Genomic DNA, 19,743 nt, shown 5'->3' with positions numbered 1-19,743 from the left:
TTCCTTGATAGTGGCTTAGCAATGTAGATTACAAGATGTTTCTAAATAAGGCGCTGGCAGTCCAGAAATCGATTGTGCAATAAAGGAATTAAAAACTGTCCTTGCAAACAGATTTACAGTTGCAAATAAGTAGCCAGTCTTGTCACAAATTTGAATTCTTATCACATTTTGCCTAGTTCTTTGTGCAGCTTTTTCCAGGTAGTACTATATTGTACATAATTGCACCTTTGGCAAAGCAGTCTGCAGTCACGGTTTTCTTGCAGTTCATAAACGTACATTATTGCGCAACTACACCTTTGTGACAAAGGTCGAAACTCGTTCGCGTATGAAATGTGTAGCAGTGGTTGATGCTTGAAGTTTATGTAATGGATAATTTTATTTTCCTGAGTCAGCGTTTGAAACAGCCAAACTGCCTTGCCAGAGCTTTAGTTAAGTGAGACGAAATGCCGTCGATCTCCTTTACAGAAGGAAAACCGCCTCGCGGTTCCTAGAGGTCTAAGAAATAATCAGCGTCTGATGAAAATGGGTAAGGAAAGAAGATCACCAATTAAACGGTAGTGCAGAAACCAACAAATTAATGTCTGTTGCATTCGATCAAATTTAATAACGTATCCGTCCTAGATACTAGCGATGTGTCGTATTTATTGCTAGAGCCTTTCTTTATTACTACAAGGTGTTCAACTTTGCTTCCTCCGTTTTATTCCAACATTTGAGGCTTCAATGAAACAAACTGACTACACATGCATCATTCAAAGTATTCTTCATCGCTAGCCAGTACTTTCTGCCATCTTTTGGGTAGTGTACGAATCCCGCGTCGAAATAGTTGTTCATCTTTTGAAGAGATCCACAAGTCGATCCAATTTGTGTCTTCTTCATGAGATCGGGAGTGTTGGTCAGCGAGGCCATGAGACATTGATCTAAACAGGTGATCGTCAGAGGGACCAATGTCTGGAGAATACGGCGGGTGGGGTAGGACTTCCCATTTTAACGTTTTCAAGTACGTGTTGACCTCTTTTGCAACGTGGAGTCGAGCGTTGTTGTGCTGCAAAATCACTTTATCGTGCCTCTCGCTGTATTTCTTTTAATGCTCTGCTCGAACGCGTTACAATTGCTTTCGATAACGAGCACCTGTGATTGTTTCACTTGGTTTTAACACCTCATAGTACACGACGCCGAGCTAGTCCCACCAAATGCAGATCATGATCTTGGGACCGTGAATATTCGGGTTCGCCGTCGACGTGGAAGCATGGCCGGGATATCCCCATGATTTTCTGCATTTAGGGTTATTGTAATGAACCCATTTTTCGCTCCTAGTCACAATGCGATGCAGAAATCCCACCCGTTTTTGCCTCTGAAGCAAATGTTCACAAAGCCGGCCGCCGTGGTCTCGCGGCTCTAGGCGCGCAGTCTGGAACCGTGCGACTGCTACGGTCGCAGGTTCGAATCCTGCCTCGGGCATGAATGTGTGTGATGTCCTTAGGTTGGTTAGGTTTAAGTAGTTCTAAGTTCTAGGGGACTGATAACCACAGCAGTTGAGTCCCATAGTGCTCAGAGCCATTTGAACCATCAACTGTTCACAAACACACAAACGCCGTTCAACGTCTCTTGGTTTCAACTCACACGGGACCCAATTTCCTTGTTTCTGAATGCACATAGCCTTGTGACGTTTTGAAATGGCTTCCTGTGTCACTCCCAAACTCTTGAGTTTGACACGAGTCTTCGCTCAACAATGTCTCCAGTTCTGCATCTTCGAAAACATTCTCCCTTACACCACTGTGCCGGTCTACGACGTTAAAATCACCGTTCTTGAGGCGTTGAAACCACTCACGACACGTTCTTTCACCAATAGCGTCCTTACCATAAGTACTTGAGAGCACTGTATGAAACACAGCCGCTGTTGTCTTCATAATGAAACAAAACAGTAACACGTCCTGCAAATGACGAGAATTAGGCCCGTAAACTGACATTTTCAATCAAGAACAACTTCATGATGCAGACACAAATCGACTAATGTTTGAATGAGTCTATGTTGAACGAGGGTCAAGCTAACTGCTTCGCACATGCAATCAATCTATTTCTTTCTACCGCTACTTACAGTTGTCGCCAACTATCGTCAAACGACGGAAGCAAAGTTGTACACCTGTATTTGACAATAAGATGTATAAGTAAATATATTACGTGTATATCAACCCATATTAATTTATCATTAGGATATTATTAACTTAATTCCGTCTAATTTCAAATAATACGACAAGTTGTTAATTCCAGCAACCATAAAAGTGTTCTAGACTTGAATGTTGATCTGCTTTTCGTATTTCAAAGTTTGGATTAAGTTTTATTACAATTGATGTGTTGTAAGTGATAGAATTAATCCATGGATGGTGTATAATTTAACAATCGCTTATGCAATAGGCGCACACACTGCTTTGGGACGAGTTCTCTCTAACAGCATTTCAGTGTCGCGTCCAGAATGGCAATCGACACTCCCTCTGCGTGAGTTATTACGACTGCTGAGCCACAAGCAGCATAGCGGAAAGTGCGATCATTTGAGGTGCTGTGGGACACAACATGTGGCAGTCACTCCCAGGGATTAAAAAGAACGTGTGAGATAAAGTTTGTTTTACTCACAAAACCACACAGGTTAACTTGCAAACAGTGGATGCTCGTGTATAGAGAGATACAGCCACCCTATGTTACCAAAAGACGTTCCACTGTACCGCATCGTCGACAACCAAGTCAGAGGCAGTTATGTTGAGTAACTTGATTGGTTGCGTCAATATGACTAACGGGCCACATTACGCTACACTGAACAGCGAATGTTTAACAGAAATGGAAGTAACTTCGGGTGTGACCCCCGTGTATAGGACCTCCAATGTTTTGGAACAGTACATGAGATAAGATCAACAGCAATATCAGGCTGTTAACCGACGGTGCTGCGGTCTACACAGTATTATCGTCGTTGGATGACCAAATGGAAATGCTGAAATAGTTGGACAAGGTTTACAGTCTATTTAATGAATGAAAAACCTCCATAAATGTGGATACCTGCAAGATAACGTTAAGGAGGGACAATCCTGGCCGGTCTGAGTGGCCGTGCGGATCTAGGCGCTACAGTCTGGAGCAGAGCGACCGCTACGGTCGCAGGTTCGAATCCTGTCTCGGTCATGGATGTGTGTGATGTCCTTAGGTTAGTTAGGTTTAAGTAGTTCTACGTTCTAGGGGACTGATGACCTGAGAAGTTAAGTCCCTTAGTGCTCAGAGCCATTTGAACCATTTTTTGGTAAAACGAAGACGCAATTGAAAATAGGATCAACATCTTAAAATCAGTCTTGTGGAATGTGGTGAAAGACATTTGCAGGGGAGGCTATGGATATGCGTAATCCAGCTGTAGAGCAAATACACTGCACAGAAGCATTAAAGACTTTTTTGAAACCCTGTGATTGTCTCTTATTACGACGAAGAAGATGGAAATTTGACTGAAAAGGGCCTACAACCTTCCTCTGACCGACAAGAAACGTGTCACCCACCCACTTTCACAGAGAAGTTTGAAAATGTACCTGATCAGAGACAGCCTGTGAAGTAGTGCAACTCGCCTCCACTCACACAATCTATAGACAACCCACCAATCGCAGAGGCCTGGTAGTCGGCACCTAAGACCACTTCATAGATACTTATTACAAAATTTTACTTTTTATCGGTGTCGTATGAAACTTCGTGCCACACAGGGAGTCGATCACGATTTCTATCTTTTTGGGAGTGTTTGCCTTTAATCACTACGGTTATCCGACCGCGCCTCCAGGAGCGATCCAGACTTCCTTATTGAGGAGAAACAAGTGCTGTATCATTGTAAGAGGTACAGAGGCGAGCGAGTGTGCCAGGGCTCACACCAGTTCACTACTACTAGCGCCGTGTCATCATAAGGAGCCTATGTTTAACAGACAAAGCATCGTATCATAACCTAAGAGTGAGAATAAAATATAAAATAACTTTTTTAGTTTTTGTCATTGTATGCTTCAGTGTATTAATGGTAACTTTGTAACGACTCATAATGATCAAATGTATACAGGGTGTTACAAAAAGGTACGGCCAAACTTTCAGGCAACATTCCTCACACATAAATAAAGAAAAGATGTTATGTGGACATGTGTCCGGAAACGCTTAATTTCCATGTTAGATCTCCTTTTAGTTTCGTCAGTATGTACTGTACTTCCTCGAGTCACCGCCAGTTAGCCCAATTGATGGAAGGTAATGTTGACTTCGGTGCTTGTGTTGAAATGCTACTCATTGCTCTGCAGTACTAGCATGAAGCACGTCAGTACGTAGCATCAACAGGTTAGTGTTCATCAAGAACGTGGTTTTGCAGTCAGTGCAATGTTAACAAATGCGGAGATGGCAGATGCCCATTTGATGTATGGATTAGCACGGGGCAATAGCCGTGACGCGGTACCTTTGTATCGAGACTGATTTCCAGAACGAAAGTGTCCCGACAGGAAGACGTTCGAAGTAGTTGATCGGCATCTTAGGGAGCACGGGACATTCCAGCCTATGACTCGTGACTGGGGAAGACCTAGAACGAAGAGGAATCCTGCAATGGACGAGGCAATTCTTCCTGCAGTTGACGATAACCCTAATGTCAGCGTCGGAGAAGTTTGCTGCTGTACAAGGTAACGTTGACTACGTCACTGTATGGAGAGTGCTACGGGAGAACCAGTTATTTCCGTACCATGTACAGCGTGTGCAGGGACTATCAGCAGCTGATTGGCCTCCATGGGGACACTTCTGCGAATGGTTCATCCAACAATGTGTCAATCCTCATTTCTGTGCATAAGTTCTCTTTAGGGATGAGGCTTTATTCCAACGTGATCAAATTGTAAATTTTCACAATCAGCATGTGTGGGCTGACGAGAACCCTCACGCAATTGTGCAATCACGTCATCAACACAGATTTTCTGTGAACGTTTGGGCAGGCATTGTTGGTGATGTCTTGATTGGGCCCCATGGTCTTCCACCTACGCTCAATGGAACATGTTATCATGATTTCATACGGGATACTCTACCTGTGCTGCTAGAACATGTGCCTTTACATGTACGACACATGTGGTTCATGCACGATGGAGCTCCTTCACATATCAGTCGAAGTGTTCGTACGCTTCTCAACAACAGATTCTGTGACCGATGGATTGGTAGAGGCTGACCAATTCGATGGCCTCCACGCTCTACTGACCTCAACCCTCTTGACTTTCATTTATTGGGTCATACGCAACCCCAGTACCAAATGTAGAGACTCTTCGTGCTCGTATTGTGGACGGCTGTGAGACAATACGCCATTCTCCAGGGCTGCATCAGCGTATCAGGGATTCCATGCGACGGAGGGTGGATGCATGTATCCTCGCTAACGGAGGAAATTTTGGACATTTCCTGTAACAAAGTGTTTGAAGTCACGCTGGTACGTTCTGTTGCTGTGTGTTTCTATTCCATGTTTAATATGATTTGAAGAGAAGTAATAAAATGAGTTCTTACATGGAAAGTAAGCTTTCCGGACACATATCCACATAAAATACTTTCTTTCTTTGCATGTGAGGAATGTTCCTGAATGTTTGGCCGTACCTTTTTGTAGCACCCTGTATATGAGGTAAAATAAGTAGCTAAACCCCCCATGAACCATGGACCTTGCCGTTGGTGGGGAGGCTTGCGTGCCTCAGCGATACAGATGGCCGTACCGTAGGTGCAACCACAACGGAGGGGTATCTGTTGAGAGGCCAGACAAACGTGTGGTTCCTGAAGAGGGGCAGCAGCCTTTTCAGTAGTTGCAGGGGCAACAGTCTGGATGATTGACTGATCTGGCCTTGCAACATTAACCAAAACAGCCTTGCTGTGCTGGTACTGTGAACGGCTGAAAGCAAGGGGAAACTACAGCCGTAATTTTTCCCGAGGACATGCAGCTTTACTGTATGATTAAATGATGATGGCATCCTCTTGGGTAAAATATTCCGGAGGTAAAATAGTCCCCCATTCGGATCTCCGGGCGGGGACTACTCAGGAGGATGTCGTTATCAGGAGAAAGAAAACTGGCGTTCTACGGATCGGAGCGTGGAATGTCAGATCCCTTAATCGGACAGGTAGGTTAGAAAATTTAAAAACGGAAATGGATAGGTTAAAGTTAGATATAGTGGGAATTAGTGAAGTTCGGTGGCAGGAGGAACAAGACTTCTGGTCAGGTGACTACAGGGTTATAAACACAAAATCAAATAGGGGTAATGCAGGAGTAGGTTTAATAATGAATAGGAAAATAGGAATGCGGGTAAGCTACTACAAACAGCATAGTGAACGCATTATTGTGGCCAAGATAGATACGAAGCCCACACCTACTACAGTAGTACAAGTTTATATGCCAACTAGCTCTGCAGATGATGAAGAAATTGAAGAAATGTACGATGAAATAAAAGAAATTATTCAGATAGTGAAGGGAGACGAAAATTTAATAGTCATGGGTGACTGGAATTCGAGTGTAGGAAAAGGGAGAGAAGGAAACATAGTAGGTGAATATGGATTGGGCCTAAGAAATGAAAGAGGAAGCCGCCTAGTAGAATTTTGCACAGAGCACAACTTAATCATAGCTAACACTTGGTTTAAGAATCATGAAAGAAGGTTGTATACGTGGAAGAACCCTGGAGATACTAAAAGGTATCAGATAGATTATATAATGGTAAGACAGAGATTTAGGAACCAGGTTTTAAGTTGTAAGACATTTCCAGGGGCAGATGTGGACTCTGACCACAATCTATTGGTTATGACCTGTAGATTAAAACTGAAGAAACTGCAAAAATGTGAGAAATTAAGGAGATGGGACCTGGATAAACTGAAAGAACCAGAGGTTGTACAGAGTTTCAGGGAGAGCATAAGGGAACAATTGACAGGAATAGGGGAAAGAAATACAGTAGAAGAAGAATGGGTACCTCTGAGGGATATAGTAGTGATGGCAGCAGAGGATAAAGTAGGTACAAAGACGAGGGCTGCTAGAAATCCTTGGGTAACAGAAGAAATATTGAATTTAATTGATGAAAGGAGAAAATATAAAAATGCAGTAAATGAAGCAGGCAAAATGGAATACAAACGTCTCAAAAATGAGATCGACAGGAAGTGCAAAATGGCTAAACAGGGATGGCTAGAGGACAAATGTAAGGATGTAGAAGCTTATCTCACTAGGGGTAAGATAGATACTGCCTACAGGAAAATTAAAGAGACCTTTGGAGAGAAGAGAACCACGTGTATGAATATCAAGAGCTCAGATGGCAACCCAGTTCTAAGCAAAGAAGGGAAGGCAGAAAGGTGGAAGGAGTATATAGAAGGTTTATACAAGGGCGATGTACTTGAGGACAATATTATGGAAATAGAAGAGGATGTAGATGAAGACGAAATGGGAGATACGGTACTGCGTGAAGAGTTTGACAGAGCACTGAAAGACCTGAGTCGAAACAAGGCCCCTGGAGTAGACAACATTCCATTAGAACTACTGACGGCCTTGGGAGAGCCAGTCATGACAAAACTCTACCAGCTGGTGAGCAAGATGTATGAGACCGGCGAAATACCCTCAGACTTCAAGAAGAATATAATAATTCCAATCCCAAAGAAAGCAGGTGCTGACAGATGTGAAAATTACCGAACTATCAGTTTAATAAGCCACGGCTGCAAAATACTAACGCGAATTCTTTACAGACGAATGGAAAAACTGGTAGATGCAGACATCGGGGAGGATCAGTTTGGATTCCGTCGAAATGTTGGAACACGTGAGGCAATACTGACCTTACGACTTATCTTAGAAGAAAGATTAAGAAAAGGCAAACCTACGTTTCTAGCATTTGTAGACTTAGAGAAAGCTTTTGACAATGTTGACTGGAATACTCTTTTTCAAATTCTAAAGGTGGCAGGGGTAAAATACAGGGAGCGAAAGGCTATTTACAATTTGTACAGAAACCAGACGGCAGTCATAAAAGTCGAGGGGCATGAAAGGGAAGCAGTGGTTGGGAAAGGAGTGAGACAGGGTTGTAGCCTCTCCCCGATGTTATTCAATCTGTATATTGAGCAAGCAGTAAAGGAAACAAAAGAAAAATTTGGAGTAGGTATTAAAATTCATGGAGACGAAGTAAAAACTTTGAGGTTCGCCGATGACATTGTAATTCTGTCAGAGACGGCAAAGGACTTGGAAGAGCAGTTGAACGGAATGGACAGTGTCTTGAAAGGAGGATATAAGATGAACATTAACAAAAGCAAAACGAGGATAATGGAATGTAGTCAAATTAAATCGGGTGATGCTGAGGGAATTAGATTAGGAAATGAGACACTTAAAGTAGTAAAGGAGTTTTGCTATTTAGGAAGTAAAATAACTGATGATGGTCGAAGTAGAGAGGATATAAAATGTAGACTGGCAATGGCAAGGAAAGCGTTTCTCAAGAAGAGAAATTTGTTAACATCGAATATAGATTTATGTATCAGGAAGTCGTTTCTGAAAGTATTTGTTTGGAGTGTAGCCATGTATGGAAGTGAAACATGGACGATTACTAGTTTGGACAAGAAGAGAATAGAAGCTTTCGAAATGTGGTGCTACAGAAGAATACTGAAGATAAGGTGGATAGATCACGTAACTAATGAGGAGGTATTGAATAGGATTGGGGAGAAGAGAAGTTTGTGGCACAACTTGACTAGAAGAAGGGATCGGTTGGTAGGACATGTTTTGAGGCATCAAGGGATCACAAATTTAGCATTGGAGGGCAGCGTGGAGGGTAAAAATCGTAGAGGGAGACCGAGAGATGAGTACACTAAGCAGATTCAGAAGGATGTAGGTTGCAGTAGGTACTGGGAGATGAAGCAGCTTGCACAGGATAGAGTAGCATGGAGAGCTGCATCAAACCAGTCTCAGGACTGAAGACAACAACAACAACAAGTAGCCAATAATTATAAGACTACAAACCAAAAAACTGGTCAGAATATACAGTTGTATGACACAATTTACTTAGAAATCTAATGTTGGTCACAGCCATATTTTTGTCAAAATCGGCCTCGGGCATGGATGTGTGTGTTGTCCTTAGGTTAGTTAGGTTTAAGTAGTTCTAAGTTCTAGGGGACTGATGACCACAGCAGTTGAGTCCCATAGTGCTCAGAGCCATTTGAACCAAGAGTACTGTAAATAATTACATTTAGAAGGAATCTCAGAGGCAGTTCGGAGGTCATGTTCTACTGTCGGTTTCATTCTAAAAACTCCAGCCGGCAAAGTTTAAATACAGTCGAACTTTAACTTTTAAATAACTGAAGTAAACCTAACTCTGTTTATATGAAAATTAAGGCGTCTTAAAATTGTGCAACGACAGACAAGTTACTTAATACATGTCTGAGAAAGGGGTTGTTTAGGCGCTGCTACCTCTGCCTAAGGGCGGTTGACAGCAGATGTTCCGTTTGGCGGTCTGCTGCACCCATGTACACTGAAAAGCCAAAGAAGCTGGCTCCTGCGAGCACGCAGAAGTACAGCAACACGACGTGGCATGGATTCGATTAATGTCTGAAGTAGTGCTGGGGGGAAATGACGCCATGAATCCTGCAGGGCTGTCCATAAATCCGTAAGAGGGAATAGCACGTTGCAATGCGTCCCAGATGTTTGTCTGGGGAGTTTGGTGGCCGGCAGAAGAGGGTCCTTGGGGCCTCACTGTAGCACTTCTGAACATGTGGGGTATCGCATTGTCCTGCTGGAATTTCCCACATCCGACGGCATGTACAATGGAGATAAATGGATGCAGGTGATCTGACACGATGCTTATGTGCGTGTCACCTGTCAGTCGTATCTAGACGTATCAGGGGTACACTATCACTCAAATTGCACACCCCCCAAACCATTAGAGTCTCCACTAGCTTTAACAGTCCCCTGCTGACATGCGGAGCCCATGGCTACATGGGGTTGTCTCCCAAAACCGGAAAACGCCCAACCGCTCGATACAATTTCAAAAGAGACTCGTCCGACCAGGCAACTTGTTTCCAGTCATCAACAGTTGAATGTTGGTGTTGATGGGCCCAGGAGAGGCGTATAGCTTGAAACGTCCCCTTCGAAAATTAAGAATGACTGTGCTGGTAAACTTCTACGTTATTTCATTTTCAAACAGCTGAGCAAAATTGAACGTACTCAGACATTTCCCTCTTTACGTATTCTGATCATCACTAAGCTGACACACAATATTTTTAGCACAATTCAATCTGACTTTCAATAATCCCTACAAAAGAATGGCCCTGACTGACAATAACCTATACTAAATTCAAAATTAACAGCCTCAGTTGCGGAGATACCTAGATTTTTCTTTGTAACTAATAGACACCCATCTATGAAGGTGTCTATTAGTTACAAAGAAAAATTCAGTTACCTAATTAATTTTCATTACTATGTAAGGACCAGCGCAAATTGTTAATTTGGCGTATAGAGCACGTTGAACTTGCACACATATGGTCAACCGATATTCGGTATGCACGTTCTAGATTTAAGAACGGTGTCAACACTTGAGTTAAGTAGTGGATAATAACTTAATAGACCAACAGCATGTACGTGTAGTAACCGGAATGACGATCACCAAGTAACTACTCTAGTATAGAATATAGGTGCTACCACTTAGTGTTTCAATATAACCGGAAATTACTAACTTAATTAATGGCAGTCGTATCCATATAAGTATCTCGGGAGGATAACGTCACCCCACCATAATCTACTGGATACGTAAGTTTGGTTAGACTAGCTAGTTCAGATGAAATTGATCTTACTCATTGACGTTTAAAGACGTCCTTTGGGGCGATGCTTGCCTAATCACATTACAATTTAACCATTTTCTCGTCATCCTCCCATAGTTTAAACTAGTTCTTTAAGTACATATTGATCTTTGTCGGTCAATTATTTTAAGTGTGTTGACTGGAGCGCTGTTCGCTAAGTCACACTTTAGCTTCGAGCATAATTGACCTTTGTCGGCCAATAGTTTAAGTGTGTTGACTGCAGCAATGTTCGCAAAGTCACACGTTAGCTTTAAATAATTCCCGCTGTCATGCCCTAAATTCAATGGCAGTGGTCACCAGGCCTGAATTATGATGGCAGTAATCCACACGCAGGCTTTTATAGTACGTGTGTGGATTACCTTCATGGAAATAGTGTTCCATTGCCGCCATATTTTTCCCCTACTTTAGTCTCTTCTGTACCTTATAAACATAACTTCATGAAACTCAATCTGGCACGTACATAAGTTTGTTTTGGCTTGTTTCTGGCCCATCAGGTCAAGTATACTAATCTTGAATATTGACTATTTTATATGGCCAGTATTTCCGGCTGTTACAGATTAGATGTAGACTGTTCATAAGTTCATTCATGACCATTTGTGTGGTAAGTCAATAGGATGTTCATGCGTTGTAACGATAGCTAAGCAAATGCTTAACCTTTACGTCTTAAAAGTTATGCAGCTAGGCATAATAACGTCGATGTTGGCATTCTAATGTCCTTCCCACACCCATGTTCTTATAAGGTGATTAAACTTCGTGCTTAAGCACAATATTGTCCTAGACAGGTCACACATTGTAAACAAGTGATGTCCTTTTCATATCAAGATCAAAGAATGACCAATAAATGTTAAGACAATAGTTCCAAATACGTTCTGCACAGGTTAATATGTACACCCTTTTCCACACTTGCACCTTTATTTTATTTCATTTTTTGGTAAATTCTAATTTAAGAGTTAGGTTGCGTCTTGCCCCAAAAAGTACACATCACACAGTTTATGCGCAGGCGCGAAGTAATGCATCCGCTTAGACGGGCCTCACGATGTTACTGTCAGTGCCACTACAACACTCGTGGCTGCCGCATCGCGGTCGGGAAGTGGGGCTGAGGCAGCTTCAGTTAAGTTTTTAAAATATGACGACACTTGGTGTATTTGTATTTTTAGTTTGACAATGTCCATTATGGACAAACATTAGTAAGTGTAATTCTGAAGAAGGTTGGGTTATCCCAGTTGAATCCTAGGTAAATATAGGTAACTCCGCAACTGAGGCTCTTAATTTAGAATTTATTATTTATACAGTTGCTGACAGGGCCGCGAAATGCTGAAAGTATTGAATAACCTATACCTTTCATGAATCACTTATCTCACAAAATCTTCGTTACTCAAACCACTGCAATACAGCGAGCGCCAATACTGCCAGCTAAATAAAAGATTCTAACTACTGAACACACTAACTACCGATAAGCATAGTTAGAAAATGAAAAATTTTGAAAGGGAACAAACAATGTAATTACCTTAATAATGTTCAAAAGTCATATATATATCTATATTTACAAATTTCCTTTTCACGGCGGACTCACGTCCAGATCGTCCTCTTACAGTAACCTCTCAAAACTCTGGCATCTCTCTCACCACATCCACCACTGCTGGTGACTCACTTCCAACTGTCCAGCGCTACACGCTGTTCACATCCAACTGCCCAGCTAGTGAATATTCACTAGCGAATATTCCAACAATCAGCCCAACCAGCCACAGACTGCATACAGCGCAATCAGCGATTTTCAAATACAGCACTACGTGGCATTACCAACATAAAAACCTAAACAACCTAGTTATAAGCTTTGCGTTGTGCAGTCATCAAGGGTATGGGACTGGGCCTTCGGCTCCGAAAGCCCGTATCAATGATGTTTCGTTGAATGGTTCGCTCGCTGACACTTGTTGATGGCCCAGGATTGAAATATGCAGTAATTTTGCGGAAGGGTTACAGGTCTGTCACGCTGAACGAGTATCTTCACTCGTCGTTAGTTCCATCCTTGCAGTATCTTTTTCCGGCCGCAGCGATGTAGGAGATTTGATGTTTTACCAGATTCTTGATATTCACGGTAAACTCGTGATATAGCCGTACGGGAATAAAACCCACTTCTTCGCTATTTCGGACATGCTGTGTCATCGCTCGAGCGCCGTCTGTAACACTACGTTCACCTACTTAAATCTAGGTAACCTGCCACAGTAGCAGCAGTAGGTGATCTAACCACTGCGCTATACGCTTGTCTTATACAGGGTGTTACAAAAAGCTAAGGCCAAGCTTTCAGGAACCATTCCTCACACACAAATAAAGAAAAGATGTTATGTGGACATGTGTCCGGAAACGCTTAATTTCCATGTTAGATCTCCTTTTAGTTTCGTCAGTATGTACTGTACTTCCTCGAGTCACCGCCAGTTAGCCCAATTGATGGAAGGTAATGTTGACTTCGGTGCTTGTGTTGATATGCGACTCATTGCTCTGCAGTACTAGCATGAAGCACGTCAGTACGTAGCATCAACAGGTTAGTGTTCATCAAGAACGTGGTTTTGCAGTCAGTGCAATGTTAACAAATGCGGAGATGGCAGATGCCCATTTGATGTATGGATTAGCACGGGGCAATAGCCGTGACGCGGTACCTTTGTATCGAGACTGATTTCCAGAACGAAAGTGTCCCGACAGGAAGACGTTCGAAGTAGTTGATCGGCGTCTTAGGGAGCACGGGACATTCCAGCCTATGACTCGCGACTGGGGAAGACCTAGAACGAAGAGGAATCCTGCAATGGACGAGGCAATTCTTCCTGCAGTTGACGATAACCCTAATGTCAGCGTCGGAGAAGTTGCTGCTGTACAAGGTAACGTTGACTACGTCACTGTATGGAGAGTGCTACGGGAGAACCAGTTGTTTTCGTACCATGTACAGCGTGTGCACGGATTATTAGCAGCTGATTGGCCTCCACGGGTACACTTCTGCGAATGGTTCATCCAACAATGTGTCAATCCTAATTTCTGTGCAAATGTTCTCTTTACGGATGAGGCTTCAGTCCAGCGTGATCAAATTGTAAATTTTCACAATCAACATGTGTGGGCTGACAAGAATCCGCACGCAATTGTGCAATCACGTCATCAGCACAGATTTTCTGTGAACGTTTGGGCAGGCATTGTTGGTGATGTCTTGATTGGGCCTCATGTTCTTCCAGCTACGCTCAATGGAGCATGTTATCATGAATTCATACGGGATACTCTACCTGTGCTGCTAGAACATGTGCCTTTACAAGTACGACACAACATGTGGTTCTTGCACGATGGAGTTCCTGCATATTTCAGTCAAAGTGTTCGTACGTTTCTCAACAACAGATTCGGTGACCGATGGATTGGTAGAGGTGGACCAATTCCGTGGCCTTCACGCTCTCCTGACCTCAACCCTCTTGACTTTCATTTATTGGGTCATTTGAGAGCTCTTGTTTACGCAACCCCGGTACCAAATGTAGAGACTCTTCGTGCTCGTATTGTGGACGGCTGTGATACAATACGCCCTTCTCCAGGGCTGCATCAGTGCATCACGAAGTCTATGTGACGGAGCGTGGATGCATGTTGCTTGTATACTCGCTAACGGAGGACATTTTGAACATTTCCTGTAACAAAGTGTTTGAAGTCACGCTGGTACGTTCTGTTGCTGTGTGTTTCTATTCCATGTTTAATATGATTTGAAAAGAAGGAATAAAATGAGCTCTAACATGGGAAGTAATCATTTCCTGACACATGTCCACGTAACGTATTTTCTTTCTTTGTGTGGGAGGAATGTTTCCTGAGAGTTTGGCAGTACCTTTTTGTAACACACTGTATATGCGTTGCCGATCGCAGTGCTGTATTCTTTCTTTTTAGATATCACTGTATTTGAATACACATATCTATACCAGTTGCGCTGACGCTTCAGTGAATATAAACAGCCAGAAAGGCGGGAAGAAGAGAAACTTCACACTGAGATATTAATCTGTCTTTGTCACAGTAACGCCTCAGTGGGCTGTGCCTTGAATGACATCTGAGCTGGGCAGCTCAACTATCAAAAACGTTTTCGGTAAAAGTAGGAAGTGACCTCGCGGTAAGTTTTGTGCCTGTGCGTAGTTCTCATCTGCATTATTGTAGTAACACAGTGCACACTCGCGAAATAGGTGCGCGACTACGTCGGTCCCATCGCTCTGTGCCACTCGAAAGCAGACTCATTGACAGCTGGCATATTCACGTGCCACCAGGACTCTCTAAGCACACGTGACATCACACTCTGGCAGCTTGGACTGCATTATGGCTTCTACCTTAGCGCCCCACCACTCTAATCATCATTGTCTACTCTGTCTGGTACTGGATTTTCTTGGGAATTTTACTCCTTGGCAACCCAACCAACAGAGGCGCCCATAGACTGATACTCCCTATCCCAGTTGCAGCACTCAGCTCCGTCACCGAAGTTGCATATGTCTCCGATTCTTGGGAAATAAACTGTTTTACTTCCTCACACCTTGTGTTATTTGTTGCAAATGCAGTGTTCAAGAAGATTTTACCTTGCAAGAGATTCTTACTTTCAAACAGATAACTAGTTTCTGTTAAGAACGGAGGAAGTGTAAATGCTTCGCAGCGAAACTTATGTAGCATCTCGAGAAAACTTAGCCAATATGTGGAACAACAGACGAAGAGGTGAATGCCTGTGTACACAGCTGTGTGGAATCATGTTTCTGTAGTATAACAACCCTACCACAACAAAGGTCAAAATTTAATAATGATTGTGGTGTTGCTCACGCTGCTGAATACTGCATTTTCGGGCAACAGCGAAGTTATTATGTGGCAGGTGTCATTAGAGCACAGTTAATATAGTCATTTCATGTAGTAATGAATAAACTAGGCACTCATCTTTTCATGTTTCCCACGCTGGTCTCGTTGGGAACGGCTCAATCGTCGAAAATTTAGGTGGTGATGATTCCAAGGCCGGATGAAAAGAGGCCTAGGTTTTATTCTTCTATATTCAAAAGTTTTATAGATGTGTTTCACAAACCATTCTTGAAGATTAAACCTTTGAAAGTTAGCCCAATGGTCATGTAAAAAAATAATCAGACTCCGAATTTAAGTTACACTTCCTTTTTATTGCTTTTGTTGCAATATCACGTAACACACAAAACATCACTTCACAATGCAAAACATACTTGAAAACATGTTCCTCACTGTTAAAGTTCACATTTTATAAGCTGACTACAATATGCGTCTTTCCCACTTGACGTCCAAGACTTAACTTTTTCAAGATCCGACTCTCTAACTAATAATCGTTTACGCACCCAAAAATCAGAGTTACAAGTACGACAAAGATCATAGTGACAAAAGAAATAATACACATAAGAATAATATCACTGCAATATAAACATATCGATGTATCAAAGTACCTGTACATTAATGAAATCAAATCTGAATGTTGTCTCAGAAATATGTTAACTACTTTATAGAAACGCAGTAGAATATTGCTGATATCGAGAGGTTCAGGTGAGGTGCCGTAATGGTTACGTAATTCAATTACCATTACAGTAGGCAGCTGCAAACATTTCTCCATGAAAGCATTGACCATTTTGTCCCGATGTATGATAAGTGTATTAATAATCTTGGCGATTGGTTTTGTGCCCGCATCTCGTGGTCCTGCGGTAGCGTTCTCGCTTCCCGCGCACGGGTTCTCTGGTTCGATTCCCGGCGGGGTCAGGGATTTTCTCTGCCTCGTGATGGCTGGGTGTTGTGTGTTGTCCTTAGGTTAGTTAGGTTTAAGTACTTCTAAGTTCTAGGGGACTGATGTTCTTAGATGTTAAGTTCCATAGTGCTAAGAGCCGTTTGAACTATTTTTTTTTGATTAGTTTTGTAATAACAAACAGTTCACATACTTTTTTCATCTGCCTCGCTTTCATTTGAAAGCGTTTATATAAAAACAACTAACTATAGTAATTTTGGCTAAACCAGAATTTTTTTACAATATGAAATCAACGCTTGTACTCTTCACTATCAATAATTCTATTACCACAACAGTAACTGCAGACTGTTGCTGTAAAAGTATGTGAATGACGGGACTGCAGTCAGTGGAGGGTATTTCCCTCTCTGCATTGTCTCAATCTGCTTTCTGTGCTTTGCTTGTTCTACCTATGGTCTCGCGAAGCGCGTCGGATTTCTTGTCGTCAGTAGGTACAGTCGCCGTGTGAAAAGGTGCCTTCGCTTGGCTGGAATGCTACCAGTCAGCTCGTTATCCCTTCATATCGGGCACGCCGTCACACAGCCTACTTACAAGTATCTCATTCTAGACGTAGCTTTGAAATGTACGAGTTGAACGGCACTTTCAATTTATCAATAGTTTCCCTTTCAGTAACTCACGAACTAGTTTTGCCAAGTATAACCTATATCGATACGTAGTGTAGTCAATCAATTGTCCCTCCCTGAGATATTTCGTCAGAACTGTAGTCACCTCTGGTCGTTTCCGCGCGCTCCCAGCCAATCAGATCACTGACGGCTTGTGGGGTATGCCCTCGAAGAACTCTGCATAGTACTAGTTTCATTTATTCGAAGTGGTAGATATTAGGCAGCGTGTTGCAGTGAAGTTAATTCACATGATATTTGTATCACACATTTTTCACTGTTGTTGAGAGTTAATTACTTTTGCAGTGATATCGGACATGTCTTCCTATTACAAGTTAAGAACAAAAAAGTAACGTAATTTATATGTACACAGCCTTTACGTACATAAAGCTCTTGTTTGGTAAGGAGAGGACAGATAGTCGGCCGTGGCACTACAGTAAGACCAATCCCGACAATTGCATGCAGCAATTTAGGAGGAGTATGGGAAACCTGACTCAGGATCTCCGAATGAAAATCGAAGCCTACAACCCCCCGAAATACAAGCCCTGTCTCTCTATAAAACAGTTGTAAGAGGTCCATGATTAAAGAATTTGTTGCCAGCGCACTCGAGCTGATGCAATTTCGATGGATTGCTCACGTGCTGCCTGTGATATGTAAGCTGTAAGAGAATCTGAGACTAAAGAGCAGTGTTGACTGTAGTAGGAACTGTGTGGCAGTAGCAGTAAGTAGCTGCTAGCAGTCTGGTGTATCGTGTTGGCTGGGCCGATCGTGTGCAGCGATGGCAAAGCCTGAGCGTTGTAGTATAAGGTAAAAGCAGCCTCGCGCATATGTAGTATTGTTATATCAAGTCCCATGTAAATGTTTTTACAAAAATCACTTAGTGAGAATCTTTCTCATAAAAAGTAACTTTTGACAGTCTTTCATTTCAATTTAAAGAATTTACTAATTTCTCCGATCCCTGGTCATCCCGATAATTGAAAAGAAAAATCAGTTCTTCCTTTTTATATAAGACAAATCTATCGGCCAGCATTGCACTTAGCTGCGCCAGAAAAATATCTTATAGGAGCAGATATATACGCGTTATCCGGCGACCTAATTAAGGTAAGATTTTTCAGTTTATTCAGAATGATGTATCAGGGCCATGACGCAGCACTGCTGACGTCCAAAATTTACTAGGTTAAATTGACACTCAATTATTGAAAGGTTATAAGTGAGTCGCAATTTTATTGAGAGATTAGTCGCATTGTATTATTGGTAGGTTAGGGAATTTATCTGTAGGAGGTTACGCTGAATGCTATAAATAATTATATTTCTTACTGTTGGGATGTTACGGAAATTATTTTGTGGGGAGGTTACACTTGTCGACAACCGGCCAGGATAGTATTTTTGTGAATTTCTGAGAAGTAGTCAGTTATATATCTGCTCTTATTTAAACCACTGTTAAAGGTAGTTTGCATCTGGCGCAACGCATTTACTAACTTGTCATTCTTTCTTTCACAGATCATCGGCAATTTATTGCTCTTTGTTCTAATTGTATTTGTTCCATTTTGCTTAGTCTTTGATTTTGTGCTTAGCTTTGATCTGTGAAAATGCCGCGCAAAACTGCTAACAGTTCATCGCGATGTGCAATGAGTGAAAAAGCCGATTCAAATAATTTGACCGATAATACTAGCGACACTCAGTGTCTTGATGATAATCCTCCAGTTACAGACAATCAGTGCGTACCGACCACCAGTAATGATTATAATCTAAATGATGAGCAAACAAATTCAGTTTTGTCCACTGTAATTTTAACGACAATTGATGACACGGCACTTTCCGTTACAATGAACGCTGTCCAGTTTGACACGGCTGATTTGCAAAATCTACATAGCGAACAGATAATTGTTTCTAACGAAGGTGAACAATATACACAAGGCACGCCAGATTTATTTGATTCCGCACATCCGATTAGCAAACCTTTTTGTGAATCAGACAATGACCTAATGGTTACACAAAACGCGACAAATGCAGATACACCAACACACAGCATAGAAAATAGAGTCGCTAATTTTGGCATGGATCAAGTTATGGCAGTATTGCTACAACTTAATGAAAATCTCAAACAGTCGAAGAAAGAACAAGACGACAATTTCAAACGACTTAATGAATCGAACAAACAACTCAATGAAAAACAAGACAACAATTTCAAACAGCTTAGTGAACAGATTACAGCCGTTGCCGTGCAATGTCATGATAATAAAGAACAATTACGTGAGGAAATTAAGGCTTGTGCGAGGAACAGTAGTGAAGAAATTAGATCTGTGGCACAAGAATTAAGTAATACGCAAGCATCCACAACAAAATTACTTAGAGATGAAATTAGTGCAGTTGCTAAACAATGTTCAGAAAACGCAACACAGTTACGCGACGAGTTTAAATTAATGTCAGCAGAACTTTCACGCACACTGGAGGCGAAAGTAGACAAGAAATTCGAACAACAGAACAGCCTAATTGTCGAACGTTTTAATCACCACCTACAAAACAGTGAAACGCGTTACCGTAAATTCATACAGG

This window comes from Schistocerca gregaria, chromosome 7 (genome assembly GCF_023897955.1).
Source record: "Schistocerca gregaria isolate iqSchGreg1 chromosome 7, iqSchGreg1.2, whole genome shotgun sequence".
Lineage (NCBI taxonomy): Eukaryota > Metazoa > Arthropoda > Insecta > Orthoptera > Acrididae > Schistocerca > Schistocerca gregaria.
The sequence above is the reverse complement of the archived record's forward strand: the minus strand, read 5'-3'. Positions refer to the sequence as shown.